The sequence below is a fragment of the Zonotrichia leucophrys genome, chromosome 24, assembly GCF_028769735.1.
Source record: "Zonotrichia leucophrys gambelii isolate GWCS_2022_RI chromosome 24, RI_Zleu_2.0, whole genome shotgun sequence".
NCBI lineage: Eukaryota > Metazoa > Chordata > Aves > Passeriformes > Passerellidae > Zonotrichia > Zonotrichia leucophrys.
Window position 1 is genome coordinate 3005045 of NC_088193.1, and position 23073 is coordinate 3028117.

The window sequence follows — 23073 nt, forward strand, 5'->3', positions numbered from 1 at the left end:
AAATCCTTTTCAGTTTTCTCAAAATCAATTCATCTTGATTATTTATCAAAATATCACCTCTGCCACGAGCAGAAATTGGGCTGGAATTATGACAACCCCTAATTTCTTTCAGCACGTGCACCTGTACAGCTGTTGAGGAGAGCTCCTCAATCTCATGGGGATTTTGGAATTACAACACAGGCACCGAGTCCAAGACAGAAATCTTTTCTACTCCAGTTTCAACCCCAAGAGCTGCCAGACCACGGGATGCTGAAGAGCTGAGGAATAGAAAATATAAAGCAGAATAATGTAATGTGTTAAAACAGTGTCCAAATTGCAGCAGCATCCCCAGGTCTGGGTGGCTGCAAAGCCCCTTCAGCCGCACCAAATTTGAGACACAAAAGCAGCAGAGCCTTGCAAGCTCCCTAAAATGCTTTGGAGGTTCCAAAATTCTCAGCCTGTGCAAATCTCTTGTGTGCAAGGCTCGGCCTTGGGGTCTCTGGGGTTTGGGGGGATTTGGTCCTGGCCACTGATTTGAGCCAAAATCCAAATTTCCTGCGCTGCCTCAATCTCCCCACCCTCAGGACAGCTCCTAGGACAGAGCCTGAGAAAGTAATCTCATGATTTATGAGGTTTTCTCACAATGGCAATAAGCAAGGCAGCGTTTTAAGCAGCTAACTGAATTGGGATGTGGGCTGGGTTATTTTTTGGGTTTTTTTTCTTTTTCCACAGCACAATGTGGATCTGTTTAGCCCTTGCAGCTTGAATTTCAGCCTTTCTTTGCCCACGAGGAAGGCTGGTAAATGGGATTTGGGCTAGGAGCTATAGGGGAGAATATCTTTAATTAACCAGGAGGGTGGCTCAGGGAAGATTCAGCACTGCCTCTGAGCTGAGTTTCCAGCACACAGGTACAAATTAAGGCAGAACACATCAAATTCCCAATGGTTCCGATTTTCTGGGGTTGTAGAGGACAGGGATGACTCCAGTGCTGCTCTCACCTGCCCATTCCCACCTGAGCAGCTCAGGTGATGTCAATCCACACGGGTTTTCCCCATTTTCCACATGGATTTTTCCCCCATTTCTCACATGGATTTTCCCCATTTCCCACATGGATTTTCCCCATTTTCCACATGGATTTTTCCCCCATTTCCCACATGGATTTTCCCCATTTCCCACATGGATTTTCCCCCATTCTCCACATGGATTTTCCCCCCATTTCCCACATGGATTTCCCCCATTTCCCACATGGATTTTTCCCCCTGTTTCCCACATGGATTTCCCTCCCTGTTTCCCACATGGATTTTCCCCATTTCCCACATGGATTTTCCCCATTTCCCACATGGATTTTTTCCCCATTTCCCACATGGATTTTTCCCCCTGTTTCCCACATGGATTTCCCTCTCTGTTTCCCACATGGATTTTCCCCATTTCCCACATGGATTTTCCCCACATTTCCCACATGAATTTTTCCCCATTTCCCACATGGATTTTTCCCCCATTTCCCACATGGATTTCCCCCCCATTTCCCACATGGATTTTCCCCCTGTTTCCCACATGGATTTCCCTCCCTGTTTCCCACATTAATTTTTCCCCATTTCCCACATGGATTTTCCCCATTTCCCACATGGATTTTCTCCATTTCCCACATGGGTTTTTTCCACATTTCCCACATGAATTTTTCCCCATTTCCCACATGGATTTTCCCCATTTCCCACATGGATTTTCCCCATTTCCCACATGGATTTTCCCCATTTCCCACATGGATTTTTCCCCGTTTCCCACATGGATTTTCCCTGTTTCCCACATGGATTTTCTCTCATTTCCCACATGGATTTTCCCTGTTTCCCACATGGATTTTCCCCATTTCCCACATGGATTTTCCCCCATTTCCCACATGGATTTTCCCCCCATTTCCCACATGGATTTTTCCCCCATTTCCCACATGGATTTTCCCCATTTCCCACATGGATTTTTCCCCATTTCCCACATGGATTTTCCCCATTTCCCACATGAATTTTTCCCCATTTCCCACATGGATTTTTCCCCCATTTCCCACATGGATTTTCCCCATTTCCCACATGGATTTTCCCCACATGAATTTTTCCCCATTTCCCACATGGATTTTTCCCCCATTTCCCACATGGATTTTCCCCATTTCCCACATGGATTTTCCCCGTTTCTCTTTCCAAAGCGAGGCAATCAAAACTCTTATTACGCTGCTGGTAGGGAAATATTTTTCTGTGAGAACACAGGGAATTCCTCTGCCCATAAAGCACAAACTGGGCACAGATCCTGCCCTTTGGGGGCTGGGGGCTCTTGCAGGGCAAGGGGGTCACAATGAGCACTCCTCAATCCTGGGTCACCTGCAAGACAACGAGAGGTCACAGCGTGAGCAAAGGCAGGGCAGGACTTAAAATATTCAGTAATAAAAATCCCACAAACTATTCAATAATAAAACAATAATAAAAAACTAAATATTCAAACTCTGTGGAGCTTGGAACAGAAGCAAACCTTTGAGGAACAGCTAGAAAGACCCAAGTTCAGGAAAGGCCAGAGATGGGACTGCATGGTGGGAACTCTCACCTTGTTAACGGCTGAGTGAAGCAAAAATGAGGCACAAATCCAAGAAAAACCAAATTTCCCCAGCACCCAGAGAACGGCTGTGCCTGCTCCCAGGATGGAGCCCAGCCCAAATCCTGAATCCTGGTACCCTCACCTTGTTAAAGGCTGAGTGAAGCAAAAATGAGGCACAAATCCAAGAAAAACCAAATTTCCCCAGCACCAGCACCCAGGGAATGGCTGTGCCTGCTCCCAGGATGGACCCAAGGATGGAGCCCAGCCCAAATCCTGCATCCTGGTACCCCCACCAAAGGCAGAGCAGGATTTACACCCACAAAATATGCAATTTGGGGGGAGACTGGAACAGAAGCAAACCTTTGAGGAAAGACACGAGCTCAGGAAAAGCCAGAGATGGGACAGCACAGAGCAGCCCTGGTGGGAACTCTCACCTTGTTAAAGGCCGAGTGAAGCAAAAAGGAGACACAGCTGCAAGAAAACCCAAATTTCCTCAGCATCAGCACCCAGGGAATGGCTGTGCCTGCTCCCAGGATGGACCCAGCCCAAATCCTGCATCCTGACACCCCCACCAAAGGCAGAGCAGCATTTACACCCACCAAATATTCAAACTCTTCCTGCAGAGCTGGCCCACACCCAGAGCATCCCTGCCCTGGCCCCTCTCCCTCTCCGAGTGTTTTACTGGACAAGGCATGCGAGTTAAATTTACATTTTATTTGAACAATGTTTCATCTTGTTCCTGTGTGTCTCTGCTGGCGATGAGGCAGCGAGAAGCTGATGAAATTTATTCCTGCTCTCGCTGCCACGCTGTATAAATAAAGGGGAAGGAATAAAATACTTCTCCAACAGGAAGTGTGAAGGCTTTAATGCTTTGTTTAAATATGCAGTTGAGAGACTTTATTTATCACGCAGCATCTGTATGTGCCTACAGCTGAAATTTGCTCCCTGAAATTAAAAAATCTCATTTTGCATGCATTTTTAACCTGTGTCACACCACCAAACCTGGTGGATTTACCCTTAAATATTTGCTGGGTAAGAATCCCCCAAAATGATGCCCAGGAATATCATGGCCACTGTATTCATGTATCTCAGGTGCTGTGAACTCTGGCTGGCTGCATTTCCCAAGAATAATTGGTGTATACACACACCCTGGGAGATTTACATCCCCCTGCATCCTGGGCTATATACAATATGATTTAAATGGCACAGGCACTGCAGAAAGTGGACAGTAAAGCGTACAGTATTTGAAAATAAACATAAAGCAAAATGGTTTGACATCCTATTTCACTTAAAATGTAAATGGTGAACATTCAGGGTGTGATTTACAACCTTTTTAAAAGCACAAATGTTTTTTTTTTTTTTCTTTTTGGCCCCCTTTACTCAGATGCCACAAATCAGGAGAATTCTTTGCAAAATCAAGAAATCCCCCGTGGTGGGTTGGCTCCTTTTTGTTGCTGTCCTAAGGAACAGACATGGATCCCCCAGATCAGTTTTCCTGCTTCTCCTTTTGTTTTTTTCTCTCTGGTGTCCTGACTTGAAATGTGGCTTTATTGTGAATTTTAGGCTGCAGGCTCTCAGAGGAAGGGGATGCAGTGTGTGAGGAGCTTGTTGCTCATTTTTGCAGCCTTTTGGCCAAAGTTAACACCTTAAGGTTAAGAGAAGGTTTCCATGCCTTCAATCCTGGCTGTGTCACTGCTCCCATCACAAGGGCAGGGTGGGAATCCCTAAATTCCCTCATTCCTGACCCAGGACAGCATCCAGCTCTGCTCACGTTGTTTTTTGGATGTCCCTCCTAAGCTGTTTTTGCTGTAATCCAAAATATCATCACCCTGTGCTGGCACCATCCCTGTGTCACCTTCCCAACCCTCCCTTCTCCTCTCCCAGCACAGAAAGGGTGCAGAGAGAAAAGCACAAACCAGAAAAGCACAGGGGAGATGCCTGAGATGTTTCCTGCAGGATTGAGCCACTTTTATTCCTGGATCACGGAATATTCTGAGCTGGAGGTGATGTCTTGAGAGTCTACCTGGAACTGTGAGTTCAGGTAGAGTTAAAGGAATAAAACAGGGATTTATTAAAAGGGTTTTAAAGGACACACCTTGGGCTGTACAAGAGCCCAGCCAAGGCTACACCCAAGATGGACTCAGAGTCAGGAATTTTCACATTTTTATAAGTTTTGGTGCATTTCCATATTGGGTTCATTGTCCAATTCCAGCTCAGGTGATGCAGTCCCAGCCTCCCAGTTTGCTCTCACTTGTTCAGTTTTCTGTTGTTTGTTGCTCAATTCTCTGTTTGCACTTTTTGGGCTGAAGCTGCAGCGGTGTCCTTGGTTCTGGGGCTGGACAAGGATTGTTCTGTGGGACTGAGCTGTGAAGAGAGTTGCTGACACTTTATATGGAGTTCAGAGCTCTATTCCAATGCAGTTCAGAAGGTGGGAAATATGAAAGCTAAAATTTAAAGCATCAGAAGGGTCCAACTCTTAAGGGAATGATCCACATCAGTTGGGTGAGAACTGACTGGAACTCAAGCTCCAAAGCATCAACAGGGTCTTGTGTCCCAGAGGCATCATCTACTGAGCCCCATAAGGCACAAATCTGTGAAAAGATGCAGGAAATGCGAAAGAGGAAGGAAGGAAAGGAAAGGGAAGGAAGAAGGAAGAGAAAGAAGGAAGAGAGAAGGGAAGAAGAAGAAGAGAAGGGAAGGAAGGAGAAGAAGAGGAAGGAAAGGAAGGAAAGGAAAGGAAGAAGGGGGGAAGGAAGGAAGGAAGGAAGGAAGGAAGGAAGGAAGGAAGGAAGGAAGAAGGAAGGAAGGAAAGGAAGGAAGGAAGGAAGGAAGGAAGGAAGGAAGGAAGGAAGGAAGGAAGGAAGGAAGGAAGGAAGGAAGGAAGGAAGGGAAGGAAGGAAGGAAGGAAGGAAGGAAGTGGAAGGAAGGAAGGAAGTGGAAGGAATGCGGAAGGAAGTGGCGGAAGGAAGGAAGGGGAAGGAAGGAAGGAAGGGGAGGAAGGAAGGAAGGAAGGAAGTGGCGGAAGGAAGGAAGGAAGTGGCGGAAGGAAGTGGCGGAAGGAAGTGGCGGAAGGAATGCGAAGGAAGAAGTGCGAAGGGAAGGAAGGGAAGGAAGGAAAGAGGAAGGAAGAGGAAGGAAGAGGAAGGAAGAGGAAGGAAGAGGAAGGAAGAGGAAGGAAGAGGAAGGAAGGAAGGAAGGAAGGAAGGAAGGAAGGAAGGAAGGAAGGAAGGAAGGAAGGAAGGAAGGAAAGTGTCCAACAGGAAAGGAAGGAAGGGAAGGAAGGAAATCTCTTCTTCTGCATAGAGGAGACCGCCCCACCAACGTGGTCCTTGTGCAGTCCCACGGCACCAGCACATTCCAGTCTCAAACCACAGCCACACCCCAGGGGTGGCCCCAGACCACTTCCCAGCCCCTCCTGTCCCTTCCCAAGGCTCTGGCATGCAGGATGAGCTCTGAGCATCTGTCCTGGCTCAGGAGGACCCTGCAGCACCTGAGCACACCCTGGAGCCTCCGCCCGCCTCCCCCAGCTCCCGCCGCACCATCCAGCCCTTAAATCTTTAATAGCCTTCCTTCCCTTCGCTGGGAGCACACGAGGGTGAGCGCAGCTCCCCAGATCAAACCGAATCCTTAATTGGAGCAGCTGTTAACAAGGGTTAAATCTGCAGGCTGCGGTGCTCTCACCATCAGCGAGCCTGAAGGGTGTCCATTTTGCAAAGCCATAATGAATCATTTTTCCTTAGCAAATCTGGCAAACTTCAATCCTGGTTCCTGCAGCCTCCTTTTTCACATGTCCAAGCCCTCTGTGACACATCAAATTTAATGAGACTGCACAGACCTCAAATAAGGCACTGTAGCACTGCTGGGATACTTTATTAAGGAGGATCAGACAGAATGTGTTTGCTGTTTAAGAGCCTTTAAAGGCAAATTACGCTTCTTTTTTGGGGGGATGAGAGCCTCCCATTTTTGTTCAGTCCCTGGCCCTCCTCAAACACGTCCTGCAGGCCAATTCAAACACAGAGTTAAGGTTTCTGCAAACAGGGAAAGCAGCAGAATTGGCAGCGAGGGCTGAGAGACCAGCGAGGCTGGATTGAAGGTTGAGGGGTAGGACACAGACAAAGGAACGTGTGATTTCACCAAATAATAATAATAATAATAATAATAATAATAATAATAATAATAATAATAATAATAATAATAATGATTTGCCTCTGACAAGCTGTGCAAGGGAACACCCCACCCCTGCTAGCAGGTGCTGCCCTGCTAGGTCCAGGGAAAGACCAAATTAACCCTCTCTGCCTGCTGGAGAGGTGGGAAAAACTTTCTAGAAAGATCCTAAAATCCCAGAATGGTTTGGGTTGGAAGGGATCTTAAAGCCCATCCGGTCTCAGCCCTCAGAATGATGATCTGGGATATGTGCTGAGCATTCCTTGGGGAAAAACTGGGGCAGACAATGAAAAATGGGGGAAATGAAACATTATTTTTATTTTAATGTCCATATAAATAAAAATAATCAGGGAATCAGGCAGACTTCAGTCTCAGGCTCCAGATTTTGGGGCAAGGGAGGCTCTTTGGTTTTGCTGTAAGAGGTGCAAGATGAAATCCTGGATGACTTCAGGAGTTTTTCCAGCCGTACCCAGCTCAGGTTGTGTCCTTGCAGACTTTTGTTTCCCTTGGAAAACCCCATTTTGTGCAAGGACTCAGCGCTGTAACTTTGGTTGGAGACTGCAGCAGTCTGGTGGCTTAGCAACCTCCTGCTTAATTCAGAGCATTTCTTCTGAGATCATCGTGTTCAGCTCCTCTGTGTCCACCTCTGGCCACGTCCAGCTCCGAAAAGAGCTGTGATTTATTTCAGCGAGTGCCAGGCTGCTGGGCAAGGCAGCAGAAAGCCAAAATGTCTCTCTCAGCATATGGAGTCCAACCTAATTGGCGTTTATAGGGAAATATAAAATTGTACTGGCTTCCAGAGAGCTCTCAAGGTGCCTGAAGAAGAAATTCTGTCTCAGAGGGTTTTTATGTGACTAAAGGAAAAATGATAACGTTTTTTACCTTGTTGGAGTAAGGATCCAGTGCTGCAAAAAGCACAGAGAGAAATGAAATAATTTACCCATCACAAATGCTTTGGTTGCAGGATAAACTCAGAGATGTTTCCTGTGTCAGGACAATCTGTGGAAGGTTAAATTTGACTTTTTTCTCCATCTTTTGCTGTCTGAGGAGCTTTGGGGCTCAGCTCTCAGTGGCCATTTGGATCCAGGTCACATTTTCTGCGAGCCACCTGCGTTTGGAGTGGAAGGAAGAGTGTGGTTAATGGATCACTTTAATGACATCAGTTCTGATCCATCTCTAATTAAGGGCTCTGCCAGGAATACAGTCAAGCAATTCTAATGGCCCAGAGGAAAAATTGTGAAGTCAGGTAATGAAATTTGCTTATTAGACAAAATGGGAAGAAGGAGTGCAGGGGCACAGAAATCAATAGGGAGGGAGAGCAGGGCAGCAGCATTTCCACAGCCCTGCTGGTGGGGAGAGCCCAGATAATGCAGCTCAGGGCTCACAGGTGGGACAACAAAACCCTGCCCTGCTCCCAGCCCTGAGGATGCTCACCTGGAATGTTTGTGTTCACCTGTCCCAGTTTGAACTTCCAAACAAGTCTGTTCCACACTGCAGCCTCCTCAGCTGCAGGATTCCATCACTGCTGGGTTTTTGTGTCTCCCAGGGCTTTCAGAGACACCTCCGTGCCTCCTTCTGGAGGTGCCTGTGGTGGGACAGCCCCAGGATGGTGCCACAACCCTCCAGGATGGAGAAAAGCAGGGTCACACCTGCAGCCTGGAATCTTCTTGGGTAAATGCCATAATGGCCCCCCATTAGATCCCAATAAATGTTATGACATAAATGCACCTGGAAAATTATTCACCTATATGGCCTTGTCATCCCAGGAACTTTTCAGTCTGTTCCCAGTGGAAGGTGTTGCTGGGATGCCTTTTAATCCCAGGAACTTTTCAATCTGTTCCCAGTGGAAGGTGTTGCTGGGATGCATTTTAATCCCAGGAACTTTTCAATCTGTTGGCAGCTCCAGTGGAAGGTGAGGTTCTTTGGAATGAGAGGATCTTTGGGGTCCTTCCCAACACAAACCATTCTGGGATTCTGTGATTAGCACAGAGAAGATGCAGGTAAAAAATAAAAAATAAAAAAAAAAAAATAAAAAAAACCAGAGAGAAGCGTGGATGCTGCCAAAAAATTAAATCTACAGAGTGCTGGGGAGGGAAATATTTATAGGAGGGATAGCTCCAGCTCCAAAACCTTCACTTACAGGCAGGTAGGAGAGGAACAGAGCTTTGTGGTTTTTTGTTTGGTTGGTTTTTTTCGAGGGGTTTTAAATATTGTTTTAAGGGGGGAAAAAGTGAACTGAAGTTTATGAGCTGGAGCTGTGGAGCAGAGCCCTTTGTGTCTGGCTTGCCCACATAATTGCACTCCCCCCTCCTCTCACCCGGTGGCAAAGGAATGTAGGTGGAATGTCTCTGCACGGAGAGCAGCTCTCACAGGGGCTGCACAATGAGGGCAAGAAACAGGAGCCAATCTAAGTAAAGGATCAGGCAAGGAAAATAATATTGGGCTGTCTGCTGCCGCGTCTAACCCCGCGAAATGCCTCCATGAATCCCCTGCTTCCTCCTGCCTTAAAATGTCCTCCTCCTTCCTCAGAGGTTCAGGGCACGTATCTTGTTTCATTCTCCTTTTTAACACTTTGCTTTTCCCCCCCTCTCCTTTCATCCTGCTGCCGCAGATATATTTACTGGCAACGGAAAAAATCAATAAAGGAGAAGGAAATGACTTGGCAGCGTTCCCAAGTGTTAAAATAATTCTCATCTCCTCCAGCCCCCATTGTTTTTAAACAACATTGCCAGCTCAGGAGCTTGGCCTCGATTTTCAGAAGCAACTGGTGAATTTTGGGGAGATTCTGGTGGTTTTTTGGGGTGTCCTTAAAGGGAGAAATTTGGCACAACCACATGGGAAACACTGAGGCTTTTCCAATTTATCTGTCCCTCGAGGGATCCCACCCCACCAGTTTAATTTTTGGGAGCAAATTTAACTAAAACAGCCCCAAGAAAAGCTGGACATCCCATAAACCATCCCAGCTGCCTTTCAGCAGGGAAAACTGGGAATGATATTAGCGACCAAGAGCCTGAACCAGGTGCATTCCAACCTGTCAATCCCTCCCGTGAGTTATTGCTGCTTAAATACAGACTTTCTGTCCCAGCAGTGAAATATTCTGGCACGTGCTGTGCAGGAACATGGAGAGCTGACCTTCACACTGAGCTGCTCCTTGTAAGCTGGAATCTCTCCTGCATTTCTGGGTTTTTTTTCCCCCACATTTTTTTTTTTTTGAGGTGGGTTTTGGAAAATCAGAAGAAGGAGGGCTCAAAATTTTGAGATACTCAAAAGATCCTCTCAGTTCCCACACAAAATATTTCTTCCCCAGCTTCAAATAAAATCTGAACTCCGTTTCTATTTTGGCTTTTTTAAAAAAGAAAGTATTTGTGCTTTACAAAAATGGAAGTGAAAAATAGTTTCTAAATGGAAAATTGGAGCGTTTGATTTGGGAGAGGATGGGAAGCACACCTCCACCTCAGGAATGCTCCATCTTGAGTAGAAACAGAATCAATAAATTGGGTTTTTTTTCCCCCAGAACAATGGTTTTTCACAGGGAGGCAACAGCCTAAATGAAAAGTGTCCCTTTATCAATATTTTGGTGGCTTAATATTTAGAAATTAGGTGTTCTCTGATTCCACTTCTTTGGAGGAGAACATGATCCCATTTTGCACACCTGGAAAATATCACAATTTGCCTTTTTTGCTCCTTTTTGACCCAGACATTCCCTTTCATACCTAGAGATCCCTTTTAGGCCTAGAAGTCCCCTTTTGAACTTAGAGATCCCCTTTTAGACCCAGAGATCCCCTTTTAAACCTAGAATTCCCTTTTTAGACCCAGAGATCCCCTTTTAGACCGAGACATCCCCTTTCCGACCTAATTGAACCCCTTTTAAACCTCAAATTCCTTTTAAACCTCAAATTCTCATTTTTAAACCTCAAATTCCCTTTTTAGACCCAGAGATCCCTTTCAGACCTACTGAACCCCTTTTAAGCCTAGAATTCCCTTTTTAGACCCAGAGATCCCCTTTCAGAAGTAGCTGAATCCCTTTTAAACCTCAGATTCTCTTTTTGAAACCTCAAATTCCCTTTTTAGACCCAGAGATCCCCTTTCAGACCTAGAGATCCCCTTTAGGCCTAGAAATCCCCTTTTAGACCCAGAGATCCCATTTCAGACCTAGCTGAACCCATTTCCAACCTTTTTTAAACCTCAAATTCTCTTTTTAGACCCTGAGATCCCCTTTTAGATGCAGAGATCTCCTTTCAGACCTAGCTGAACCCCTTTAAACCTCAAATTCCCTTTTTAGAACCAGAGATCCCTTTTTAGATCCAGAGATTCCCTTTCAGACCTGGAGATCTCTTTTAGGCCTAGAAACCTCCTTTCAGACCTAGCTGAGCCCTTTTCAAACCTCAAATCCCCTTTTAAAACCTCAAATTCCCTTTTTAGAACCAGAGATCCCTTTTTAGATCCAGAGATTCCCTTTCATACCTGGAGATCTCTTTTAGGCCTAGAAACCTCCTTTCAGACCTAGCTGAGCCCTTTTTAAACCTCAAATCCCCTTTTAAAACCTCAAATTCTCTTTTTAAACACAGGGATCCCCTTTCAGACCTACTGAACCCCTTTTAAATTCCCTTTTCAGACCCAGAGATCCCTTTTTAACCACTTGCACACCAATCCCATCCTCTCCAAGAGTTTTTTAACCAACACCCACAATCAGGAGATTATTTTAATGGACAAAACCTCTCCCAAAGCCCAGGTGTGCCCAAGCCCAGAGCCCTGAGCAGGCTCCAGCTGAGAGCAGCCGCTCCTTTCCACCATCCCAGCTTTTATTCCTGATGGGAACGTGAGCAAACCACGCAGGGAGGGAATTCTCTGCTCCCCAAATGTCCATAAACCCCAGAAACGTGCACCTTGGAGGTCCTCTGTGTGTCAGCCTGAGAGAAATGGATTTTTTGGGGTGGGAAACATCTGCCCTGCTCTGGGGTCGATAATGGGGCCCATTGTGTGTGCGTGGACACAAATAGGGGAATCCATAAACCAGGAAAGGCTCAGTTGTTGGATCAAATGCCAGCCATATCTAATGGCTCCAGGATGCCTCTGGAGCCCACCAGGTCCTGCTGGTTTGATGCCTTCACTCCCTGGCAATCCCAAAAGGAAAAAAGCCCGAGATATTAATTTCTTGTACAGGAATTGCGTGTGGGAACGCGGAGCTGGGGGAAAGCTCAGCTTGGCCAAGCTCAGCGTGTCTGTGGGGTAAAGGAGAGGCCAGGACCACCCTGTGGGGTGGGATCCCAAATTCCCACCCCAAAAGCACCACCAGAACCCCATAAAGGGGTGATTTTCTATGCTGCATCACAGCAACGCTCAAATGGAAGCAAAATCCAAATTTCCACTGTGGAATCACATCCATAATCCCACAGCAAGGACAAATCAGGGATATCCCCAACTCATTGAAAAGCAGCCTCAGAGCAGGGAATGGATCGAAAGGATTTTGGGAATGCTGGGAAAGGCCCAGGTCAGCCCTTCTCCCATGCAAGCTGGCACCAGGGCAAGGAGCTGCATTTCAAACCAGCAGAGGGGTTCAGAGCAGAAAAATTATGATGGGATTAGGGAGAAAAAAAATTAAAAATCATACAAAACTAGATTATTTTTCATTCAGTCATTGGAAATTTTTCGTTTAGTAATTTTTTGTTGGAAATTGGACTTGGCCACCGTGCAAGGACATCCTACAGAAAGGACAAAACAGGGAGATTCCCAACTCATTGAAAAGCAGCCTCAGAGCTGCTTTGGGGATATTCCCTCAGAGTTGGGAATATCCCTGTTCAATTGGATTGAAAGGATTTTGGGAATCCTGGAATTTGCCACCCAGTGCCCAAGTCAGCCTTTCTCCCATGCAGGCTGGCACCAGGGCAAGGAGCTGCATTTCAAACCAGCAGAGCACAAAAATGATGATGGGATTAGTGGGAAAAAAAGAAAAAATCATACAACACTAAATGATTTTTCATTTAGTGATTGGAAATTTTTCATTTAATAATTTTTCATTTAGTAATTTTTCATTTTTCATTGGAAATTGGACTCGACCGCCGCGCTGCATTTGGAGCAAACCTCTTTAAATGCAACCCATTGTGCAGGGAAATTCTCCTGGAATCTGGGTTTCCAGGCAGCTCCCCACGCTCCTGAAATCCCCTGGAAAAGTGAGGGAAAAGCAGCGTCCTGGCAGCTCTGGCTGTGGAATGTGCATTTTTTTGGGACAAGTCTCTGCAAGAGCTGCAGAGCTGCAGAGACAAAACCCCTGGCAGAGGGTGGCACAGGCAATCCCCTCCCTGCTCCTCTCAAATTGTGTCTGAAAAGGCAAAATCAGCTGTCTGCAGATAGATTTGGGTTTCCACTGCTTTTTTTTTGCTGTTTTTTTTTGGTGTTTCCCTCCTTTCTCTTCATTTCCTCATCCCAGTAGCAAAAGGGGAAATTGAAGGGAAAGACTCAGCTGAGTTTGCACTGAAGGGGAAGCAATAAAACCTTCCTATGTGCAAGAACAAGCTCTGCCACTCCTAAATATCCCCAAACTGCCTCGCAGCGCTGTCAGGCTGCAGCCATGAGCTGGGAGCCCTTTGGACAGGGGCAGTTGCTGTGTGCAGATGCAGTGGTGAGGGGCGGGAGGCACAGCTGGACACAGCTGGGGGCTGGCACTGGAGCTGCACGTTGCTGCAGGCAGCTCTGGCATGTGCACAGGGGGCCCTGCAAGGGGAATGCAGCTTGCTCTGGGTGAGCTGGGCCATTCCACCTCTGCCACAGCTCCTCGCTTCAGCCTCCTCCTTCCCCTTCCTTTCTCTGATTTTTTTTTTTATGGATTTCATGGAAAAAAAATTCCTCCCTTTTGACCCCTTGCTGCTGGAAAGTTTCCAAGTGCTTCAAGCATCTGATGGGACTCTGAGTATCAGCACAGGCTGGGGGGGATAAATCCTGCAGCTCCCAGAAATCCAGAGGGGAGAAACTGCTGCTCCCCCAAACCTTTCCATGATCCCAAACGTTTCCCTGCTCTCAAAACAGTTCCAAAAAAGGGGCAAAATGCTGCTGCTCCCCAAATCTTTCCATGATCCCAAACATTTCCCTGCTCTCAAACCAGTCCCAAAAAAGGGAAAATGCTGCTGCTCCCCAAACCTTGCTCCCCAAACCTTTCCATGCTCCCCAAACCTTTCCATACTTCCAAACCAGCTCCAGAAAGTGCAGAATGCTGCTGCTTCCCAAACCAGTTCCAAAAGGGGGAGAAGCTGCTGTTCCTCAAACCCTTCCATGATTCCAAATATTTCCCTGCCCTCAAACCAGTCCCAAAAAGGTGGAAAATGCTGCTGCTCCCCCAACCTTGCTCCCCAAACCTTTCCATGATCCCAAATCTTTCCATGATCCCCAACCTTTCCATGCTCCCAAACCTTTACATATTCCAAATCTTTCCTTGCTCCCAAATAATCCAAATCCCAAAGCATCCCAAACCTTTCCATGCTCCCCAACCTTTCCCTGCTCTCAAACCAGTCCCAAAAGGGGAAGAAGCTGTTGTTTTACCAAACTTTCCACCTTCCAAACCTTGCCCTGCTCCCAAATAATCCAAATCCCAAAGCATCCAAACCTTTCCATTCTTCCAAACCTTTCCCTGCTCCCAAACCTTTCCATGGTTCCAAACTTTTCCCTGCTCCCAAACCTTTCCATGGTTCCAAACTTTCCCCTGCTCCCAAATTTTTCCCATGCTCCCAAACCAGTCCCAAAATGCTGCATCTGTTCTGTCTTCCTGATCTTTGTGACGCACCTGGACTCGCAGATATTTGGAATTGACAATGCTTGGAAGGGTTTTTGTATTTACACACAACACATGGTCCAAGCAGAGCAGGGAAATGACGGTGAAGGCAGATCAGGATCTGGCCACCATGTGGAACAGGAATATTTGTGCAAAATATTCATTTGTTGTCCCCAAGAAAGCAGCAAACCCTCAGGAAGTGGCATCTTGTGGGCATTTATTTATTTAGGAAGCAGTGAGATGCCCAGTGGTCATTGGCATAGGTGACAAACCCCAAATTAAATCAGCTTTCCTTCACTATGAGTGACCAACCAACACCAATCCATCACCAACATACCTGATGTCCAAAAGGTCTTTAACAAGCACCCAACAAATCTTAATTTGCTCCAAAATGGCTCTGCTGGCCAAGAAAGCATCATTCAGCCACTTGCCAGGAGGGTAATGAAGGCTGACCTAGAACAGAGATTAGACAGAGTAACAGAATAAAGCAGGGATTTATTAAAAGAATATTCTCAATGGATGCACCTTGGGCAGCACAAGAGCCCAGGCAGGTCTGCACCCAAGATGAACCAAAATGGTCCCAAAATGAACCCAGGATGAACCAAAATGGCCCCAAAATGCACGAGCGCTCCCTGGGTCTCTCCCTGGGATCAGTTCTGCTCCATTTGCACCTTGCAGTTCATTGTCCCATTCCAGCTTTAGCCCAGGCACTCCCACCCTGCTTGTTTTTCTCTCTTAAATTCACCATCGTTTGTGTTCTTGGGGCTGAGATTTGGATCATTTGTCCTTGGTGCCCAGCTGGAGCAGGAATTGTTTTGTCTCCCTGCTCTGTGCTCAGAGCTCACCATCCCCTAATGTGAACCCAGACCCACACACTAAAGCAGCACAGAACCTGAAAAATAGAAAACTAAACCTGAGACACCACAGTGAATGGTAAAAACCAAAATAAATGTATTTGAGTGCTGGCTTGTGGCCAGATTTCAGTCAGTAAAGTTGAGGCAATGTGGGCTGGCTGAAGGGGCTGTTTGAACTCTGCCCATTACAAGGTGCTGCTTCCGTGGAGATGCTGGTGGGGAAACGAGGAGGATGAGGAGGAGGAGGAGGAGGAAGAGCAGCAGATCCAGCCTGGCTCCCTGCTGAAGGCAGCACCAGAAGCTCAGAGGTGAAGGAGAGGAACTCACCAGGCTGACATGTGAAGGGTTAATGGGATTTAAGCTTTGATCTCCCAAGAAAACACGCTGAAAACGTAGCCCAAGGCGCGCTCACCATTTTGTTTGCCTGTAAAACAATGCAATTTGATTTTTGTTGGCTTGTTGTTTTTAAGTGGAACCTCATGGGTGTTCTGTTGAATTCAGCCCACAAAAGCAATTTGTGTCATTTTAATGCAGCTCCTGTGCTAGAAATGTTTGTTTTTAAATGCAAGTTTTATTGTTTTCATTGTTGGCGCATTAAAAGCTCGATCAATAAGAAAAGCAATTCGTGATGCTGCCCTTCAAAATTCCAGCCTTATCTACCCCATAAATTGGGGCAAATTTGAAAGTGAGGAATAACACGAGCTCATTCTTTTGGGATGTGAAAAGAATAATTCCAGATCGTCTCTGCTTTGACCTGTCCCTATCCATCATCTGTCTTAATATTTCCAGGAGAGTCAGGCTGAGGTGCAGCTCTGGGATAGAAGATGGAGCAGAGAATTCTTTGATTTGTCACTGTGGTAGTGATATTTTAGTGCAGGCATCATTTTAAAATGGGAGAGAAGGAAACATCTTTCTCTTTCTGCATTTCTGCAGGAAACATCCAAATCTTGACCAGATATGAAGCGTTTGGGCACAGATTCAAAAAAATATTCTGCCCAAAATGGGGACAAAACCCAAAGCCTGCCCTCAAGTCTGTCTGCTGGGTTTCCATTTAGCCTTGTGGAATTCCTTCCACCTCTCAGGGCCTCCTTTTCCCACCTTTACCCAGGGGACAGCACTACAATGGGTTTCTTGCTCTTTGATATTTGAAACACGCTCAGAGATTGCTCAGATGGAGGCGGGAGGAAGAAATCATTATTGTTATATTTTTATAGCCCGTTGCTCCCTGCAGGCTCCCGGAGGTATTTTAAAGTCTCCATAGTCTTGGGCAAGAAGAAGCAAAGAACAATCAGAGTAAATCTGCAGGAGCAGGACATGGATGATCCTTGTGGATCCCTCCCAGCTCAGGATATTTTGTGATTTCCTGGCTGATCACTGGATGTGGAGCTGCCACTTCCATTTCCCCCCAAACATCCCTTTCGGATTTCATTTTTTCCTTAAAGAGGTTGGCATTACAAGCAGGAGCAGGGGCAGTGTCAGGTACGACTCTGCACACCTTCACACCTCGTGAAATCCCATCCAGAATGGTCAAATTAATGAGGAAAACTGCCCGCTGCAGCAATTTCTGAAATAGCTGTAAATGTTTTATTGCCCAAGCATATGCAACAGCAACTCCAGCAAAACATGTGAGTGTGGTGGAGAAAGGACCCAACAGGATTTTTTGGAGAGGCACACAGCCATGGCCAAACTCTATTCCTAAATAAATTAGCATTAATCAGCACAGCTTCCTGCAGAAAATCACGCTCAGCAAAGGCATTCCTGCTGTATCTCCTCAGTTTCCTGATAATGCCACCAGACTGGCGTTTTTCAAAACAATAAATGAGCTGAAAACGTGCCTCAAAATCCAACTGAGTTTGGGTTGGCACCCCAATAAAGTCTTCAGGGAAATGGACACTTGCTTGAGGCTCCCACCAGCAGTGGAATTATTTCATTTGGGTCAAAGATTTTTCTTCTTGAGAAGTGACTGCCTAGTAAATCTGGGGGGGTCTGGACCAGCCCAGACCCTCCAATAATCCCAAATAATCCAAATCCCAAAGCATCCAAACCTTTCCATGCTTCCAAAATCAATGCCAAAAGAGGGAGAATGCTGCTGCTTCCCAAACTTTTCCGTGCTTCCAAACCAGTTCCAAAAGGTGGAAAAGCTGCTGCTCTCCCAACCTTTCCATGCTCCCAAACTTTTCCCTGCTCTCCCAACCTTTCCCTGCTCCCAAACCTTTCCATGCTTCCAAACCTTTCCCTGCTCCCAAATCAATGCCAGAAGGAAGAGAATGCTGCTGCTCCCTGAACATTTCCATGCTTCCAAACCAGTTCCAAAAGGTGGAAAAGCTGCTGCTGTCTTGACCTTTCCATGCCCCCAAACTTTTCCCTGCTCTCCCAACCTTTCCATGCTCCCAAACCTTTCCATGCTCCCAAACCTTTCCCTGCTCTCCCAACCCTGCCCTGCTCTCCCAACCTTTCCATGCTCCCAAACCTTTCCATGCTCCCAAACCTTTCCATGCTTCCAAACCAGCTCCAAAAGGGGGAAAAGCTGCTGCTGTCTTGACCTTTCCATGCCCCCAGACCTTTCCCTGTAAATAAGATTTGAGCCCAAGGGGTGCAGAGCACCAGGAATTCCTGCTTTACCCGGCCCAGGGTGCTCGGAAATTTGGCATCTTGTGAGCTCAGCTCAGAGCTGCAGAACTCATTCCTTAGACCAGCAAGGAGCTGGGGATAACTCATCTGCATGCTGCAAGTGGCTCCCAGAAAACATTTGCTAAATAATTTAGGAACAAAACCCAGCGATGATAATAATAAAAAAATAAAAAACCAAGAAGTTTGCTCCCAGATGATGTGCAAATACAAAACAGCAATAAGTCTATCAAATGAACTCACCTAGCGCTACTCTCATATTCCCCACCATCCTCCCAATCCTGATTCTCCTCTGATTCAGCAGCTTTCCTCCTTTTGGCATTTCTGGCTGGCAGGGCTGGATGTACTTGGTTAGAATTCAATGCCACGAGGGGGTTTAGTAACTGAAAGCTGCCTTTTTTCTTTTTTTTTCTTTTTTTCCCTTTTCTTCCCTTGTTTCCCTGCTCTCTTCAGCAGCTCACAGGAGGCAAACAAAAGTTTAGAAGGGTGCCCTGCACCATTGAGGTCTGTCAAGTTTAAACTGCTTCAGTCCTCCTCAGGTTCCACCAGTAAAAGTCAAAAGCCTCTTTTTACGTCCTCCAATTAAATTAAAAGAGGAAAAATGAAACTGCTGTTTGAAATCTCTGGGTCAGCTGGAAAAACACGAGAGCAGAGCCCTTGGCAGGGTGCTGTGACATCCAGTGGGAGCCTGTCCCAGGTGCTGTGCAAAAGCAAAATGCTTGAGACAGGTCTGGGCTCTCGTTAAAATCCTTAAATGAAGTAAAGCAAGAAGAAGAGAATGAGAGGAAGAGAAGGAGGACCAAGCTGGAATTCACTTGCAAAGCCAGTGAGAAGGAGAGAATGAGAGCAGGAAAAGGAGCACCAAGCTGGAATTCACTTGCAAAGCCAGTGAGAAGAGAATGAGAGGAAGAAAAGAAGCACCAAGCTGGACTTCACTTCAAAACAAGTGAAGGAGAGAATGGGAGAAAAGTAAGGAAGAAGAGAATGGGAGCAAAGCAAGGAGGAAGAGAATGGGAGCAAGAAAAGGAGCACCAAGCTGGAATTCACTTGCAAAGCCAGTGAGGAGAGAATGAGAGCGAGAAAAGGAGCACCAAGCTGGAATTCACTTCAAAACAAATGAAGGAGATAATGGGAGCAAAGCAAGGAAGAAGAGAATGAGAGGAAGGAAAGGAGCACCAAGAATGGGAGCAAAGCAAGGAAAAAGAGAATGAGAGGAAGAGAAGGAGGACCAAGCTGGAATTCACTTGCAAAGCCAGTGAGAAGGAGAGAATGGGAGCGAGAAAAGGAGCACCAAGCTGGAATTCACTCAAAAACAAGTGAAGGAGGGAATGGCAGCAAAGCAAGGAAGAAGAAAATGAGAGGAAGAAAACGAGCACCAAGAATGGGAGCAAAGCAAGGAAAAAGAGAATGGGAGCAGGAAAAGGAGCACCAAGCTGGAATTCACTTCAAACAAATGAAGGAGATAATGGGAGCAAAGCAAGGAAGAAGAGAATGAGAGGAAGAAAAGGAGCACCAAGAATGGGAGCAAAGCAAGGAAAAAGAGAATGGGAGCAGGAAAAGGAGCACCAAGCTGGGATTCACTCGCTGGCCCTCCTCCAAGCCAAGGCTCGCTCTGTGTGTTACTTTTGGGATCAATGTCACACAGGGCCCCTCATCCAGACCCTGCTGTCCATGGAGGCACAGCCACAGCCATGGTCCCTTCTGGAACCATCCCTCCTCCAACATCATCCTCAAACCCAGTTCTCAGAATCACTGCAAAGAGGGGAGAGAAATATTAACAGCCAGGAGACAGATGGTGCCATAATAAAATCCTCTCTCTCTCTCTTTTCTTACTTTTTTCCGTTGCTTTTGCTTTTCAGGACAGCTCCCCCCAAAGCAGATCATGCTTGCACTCCACATGTTCATTTTGAGCCTGCTAGATGATCCAAAGGAAGGGCTGAGAACCTTTCAGAGCTGATGGCACTAATCTGCTGACCTGAGGAAGCTCAAATCAAGAACCAGTTACTAGGAAATAAAGACAAACCATGGCTGCTCTCCAAAAGAGCTCATAAATCTGAACATCTCCTGCTTGCTCTCCTGTAACAGCTCTAATATTTCTTCTGCTTTCACCTTGTGAAGGCTGTTCATTATTGCTTTCACCTCTTAGCCTCTCTCAGGATGTCAGCTCCATCTGCCACCACCTACCTGGGGTGAATCTCAGCGAGCCCAGCTCAGGTGCTCACTTCTCCCTCCTCCTGAATTCTCATACTCGACACGACCCTTCACAACGCACAGAATGCTTTATTTCAATCACCGTGCTGCAGTCTCCTCACCTCTTGGCTTCTTTTTCCATCCCCAATCACTCCCTGCTCGCCCTTCATTCCATTCCTACCCCGGAATTACTGACGGTGATACAGAGGGTGATGATGATGATGATGCCTCATTTTGCTTAGTAATGGCTTTGCTGAGCACCTCAGCCTCCACTTCAGCTGGCACGTTAGCAACCAGAGAACAAACTCTAATTGTTTTGACACTTCAGCACTTGCCAAGCCTGAGCACAGGTAGGGCTGAGGCTGCAGCACTGGAGGAGCACAGAATTCCAGCCTTTGTTGACTCGTGCTCGGCTTCTCCCGTACAAATGTTTTCTGAACTCCTTTCATCTTTCCCTCGCTGCTGCTGAGCATGTCATTTCCCATTCCCTGTTATTCAACAGCCTTTATATTCACAAGCAGCCCAATTTTCTGCCAATATCATCTTTTCATTTATGTCAACTGGATTACATGTTGCTCCTACCTGCCTCCGAGTCACCGCTCATTTTCTGTGGCAGGTGAAGTTATCTCACAGCACACAGAGCGGGTTTTATTCCACAATTGCATTCCTTTATGCCTTCAAATTGCTCGCCACAGAGCAGGCTGTAATTCTCCTCTGGTGTAAAGCTCATCAGGACAAAACAGAGAGATGGGAGCTGGCACTGAGGGTTCTGGTCAGCTGTTCCTTTCTGCAGGAATCACAGGAGCAGGCAGCGCTGAGGAGGATCCTAACACTTGTGGGATGAATAACCTGTCAGTAGGTGAGGCTTTCTCTCTTGTCACATTAATTAGCAGTCATCTCCTTCCTTTAAACATAATCCTTCCAACACTCCCAGCCTTATTTATTTATTTATTTTTTTTCCCCCTGCAGTTGGGTGTTCTCCCTCCAGGCTCGGGGCTGGCGTCAGTAGATGGCACTGTGACATTCACTCTCCCAGCTCCCTTTTTTTGTTCAGCCCACGAGCAGAGCTTTTGAGTTTTTTACTAAATTTTTTGTCCGTGTGTGTGTATTATAATTAGTTTTTGTTTATGCAAGGTTCTGGAGTCCTTCGGGAGCAAACTGTGGAAGCAGGGAGATAATTTGCTTTCCTGCTCTCTGATTGAGGTCAGTTCTTGAGCCAGGAGCACTCTCTGGGTACCAGCCACGGAGGTGATGCTGAGATTCCTGCAGGAAGGGATTATCCTGCAGATTATTCCTCCGTGCTCGCTCCGAGGCTGGCACCCCAGGGCAATCAAAGTGGGCACGCAGGGGCAGTGCCCTGCAGCAGCTCAGCCCCCTGTGCCCAGCTCTTTGTGCCTCCTGGCAGCAGATCCGTGCCGCTGTCCTTGGGACAGCACTCTGTGCTCCAAAGAAATGCACAGACAAATATAAACCCATCCTTTGGTCGAATTCCTAATGCTGGGAACCCACGCGACAAATCCAGCAAGCCCAAAATCTGATTATTTGCAGGGATCTAGGCTGGGGTTAGCCCAACACATCCAAAACCTGTGGAATGTCAAGGCAAAAAGGACTCAAAAAAGGGAATAAAATTCAGTGCCAAAATATGAAATGAAAAGCCTCCCAATTGGCTTAGTCTGCACCATCAGTGTCAGATGCCTCAAGTTATTTGCTTTCTTTTTGGAGGGAGAAAATAACAAACATTGTTATGTTTTATCCGTGTTTAACTTAAGGTTCTTGATCTGATGGTACCTGGAAACCTCAGTGAAGGCACAAAGCCCTGTTGAGCTAAGTGCTTTTCAAATAGGAGATAATAAATTGATTTAGATGAAGATGTTATCAATTGATTTCACAAAAACCCTTCTCTTTTTATTTTTTTTTAAAGAGCGGAATATTTACCAAGTTTTTTACTAAAGCATCTTTAAAATTTTCTTGCGTTTTCCCCTCTGTTTTGAGCAGCAAGTTCACCCCTCCCTTTCAAATTCTGGTGATGATTTAGCAATGAGCAACATTTCATAGATGCAAAAAGACAGCAGCAAATGAGGGAAAGGAGAATGATAAAAAATTTACCCCAAAAAAAGAGAAGTGTTAGCATAAACATCTCTTGTAAATATAAACACATGCCCATGGATTCAGTCACACACAAGCACAGAGTGCATCTCAGTGTACAAAATGTCCTTTTGACCTCCTGGGATGAAGTGTCCTCAGCAAGAATTACAATTATCATCAAAGGTTGATTAGCAAGTGTCAGATTGACAAGGAGTCATCAGCAAATATAAATATAGGTCCTGGAAGGAATAGAAAGCCTTTGTGGGAGCTGATAGTGTCTTCCAGCACTGAACCTTGATGTTCCACTGCTCCATGACTTTATTTTTACTCCAAGGATGTCAGAGAGAGGAGAACAGCTCAGTGGGATTTAATATCTGCTGTAAAACATATTCCTCAGAGTGTGACTGACCAGTTGTAACACCCCTGAGACAAGGACAACTCAGGGAAAAAAAGTTGTGAGTTACTCCAGGGAGGATTTTTGGCATCGGAGACCCCCGAAATGTAGCAGGGGAATCATTTTCCTTTTAATGTGCTTACAGCTAAAGGATTGGCTTGCATTCAACTAATAGAAGTGTTAGTGCTTCGAGCCTGCATGCCTGGCATTCCTGCAGTAATACAATTCTGTATTAAAATCTATTCCAGTTGCTTGATTTATGAAAATGGTGCTGCACTCGTACCCAGCTCATTGGATCAAAAAGGGGGGGTGGAAAGCTAAAAAAAAAAAGAGAATTTTTAAACAGAAAGAAAAAGCAAGAGAAAAAGAGAGGACACACTGTTGTTCCTATCTCAGAAGTGGAGCTTTAGTCCTTATAAAAGTTGCCTGTATCCAAAATGTGA

The 23073-nt window shown here is 46.1% G+C and overlaps 2 long non-coding RNA genes across 4 annotated transcripts in view; both read right to left on the minus strand.

Annotated features, from left to right (window-relative positions):
* Nucleotides 1-2193: 2193 nt before the first annotated feature.
* LOC135457433 (uncharacterized) lies at nt 2194-6404 on the minus strand. Its single transcript, XR_010442730.1, has 3 exons — nt 6235-6404; nt 4470-4576; nt 2194-2342 (listed from the first exon to the last, which is right to left on the minus strand). It is a non-coding gene; the product is annotated as an uncharacterized LOC135457433 (long non-coding RNA).
* Nucleotides 6405-7020: 616 nt separating this feature from the next.
* The window catches only part of LOC135457432 (uncharacterized), a 33613-nt gene continuing 17560 nt past the window's right edge, over nt 7021-23073 (minus strand). Inside the window, exons 1-4 of one of the 3 annotated variants that reach the window (XR_010442729.1) lie at nt 20734-20897; nt 15661-15757; nt 14817-14932; nt 7021-7825 (exon numbers count right to left, since the gene is read on the minus strand). This is a non-coding gene — a long non-coding RNA (uncharacterized LOC135457432). Of the gene's footprint in view, nt 7826-14816; nt 14933-15660; nt 15758-18204; nt 18265-20733; nt 20898-23073 lie in introns of those variants that run through there. The other 2 variants (XR_010442727.1, XR_010442728.1) reach the window with 2 other exon arrangements.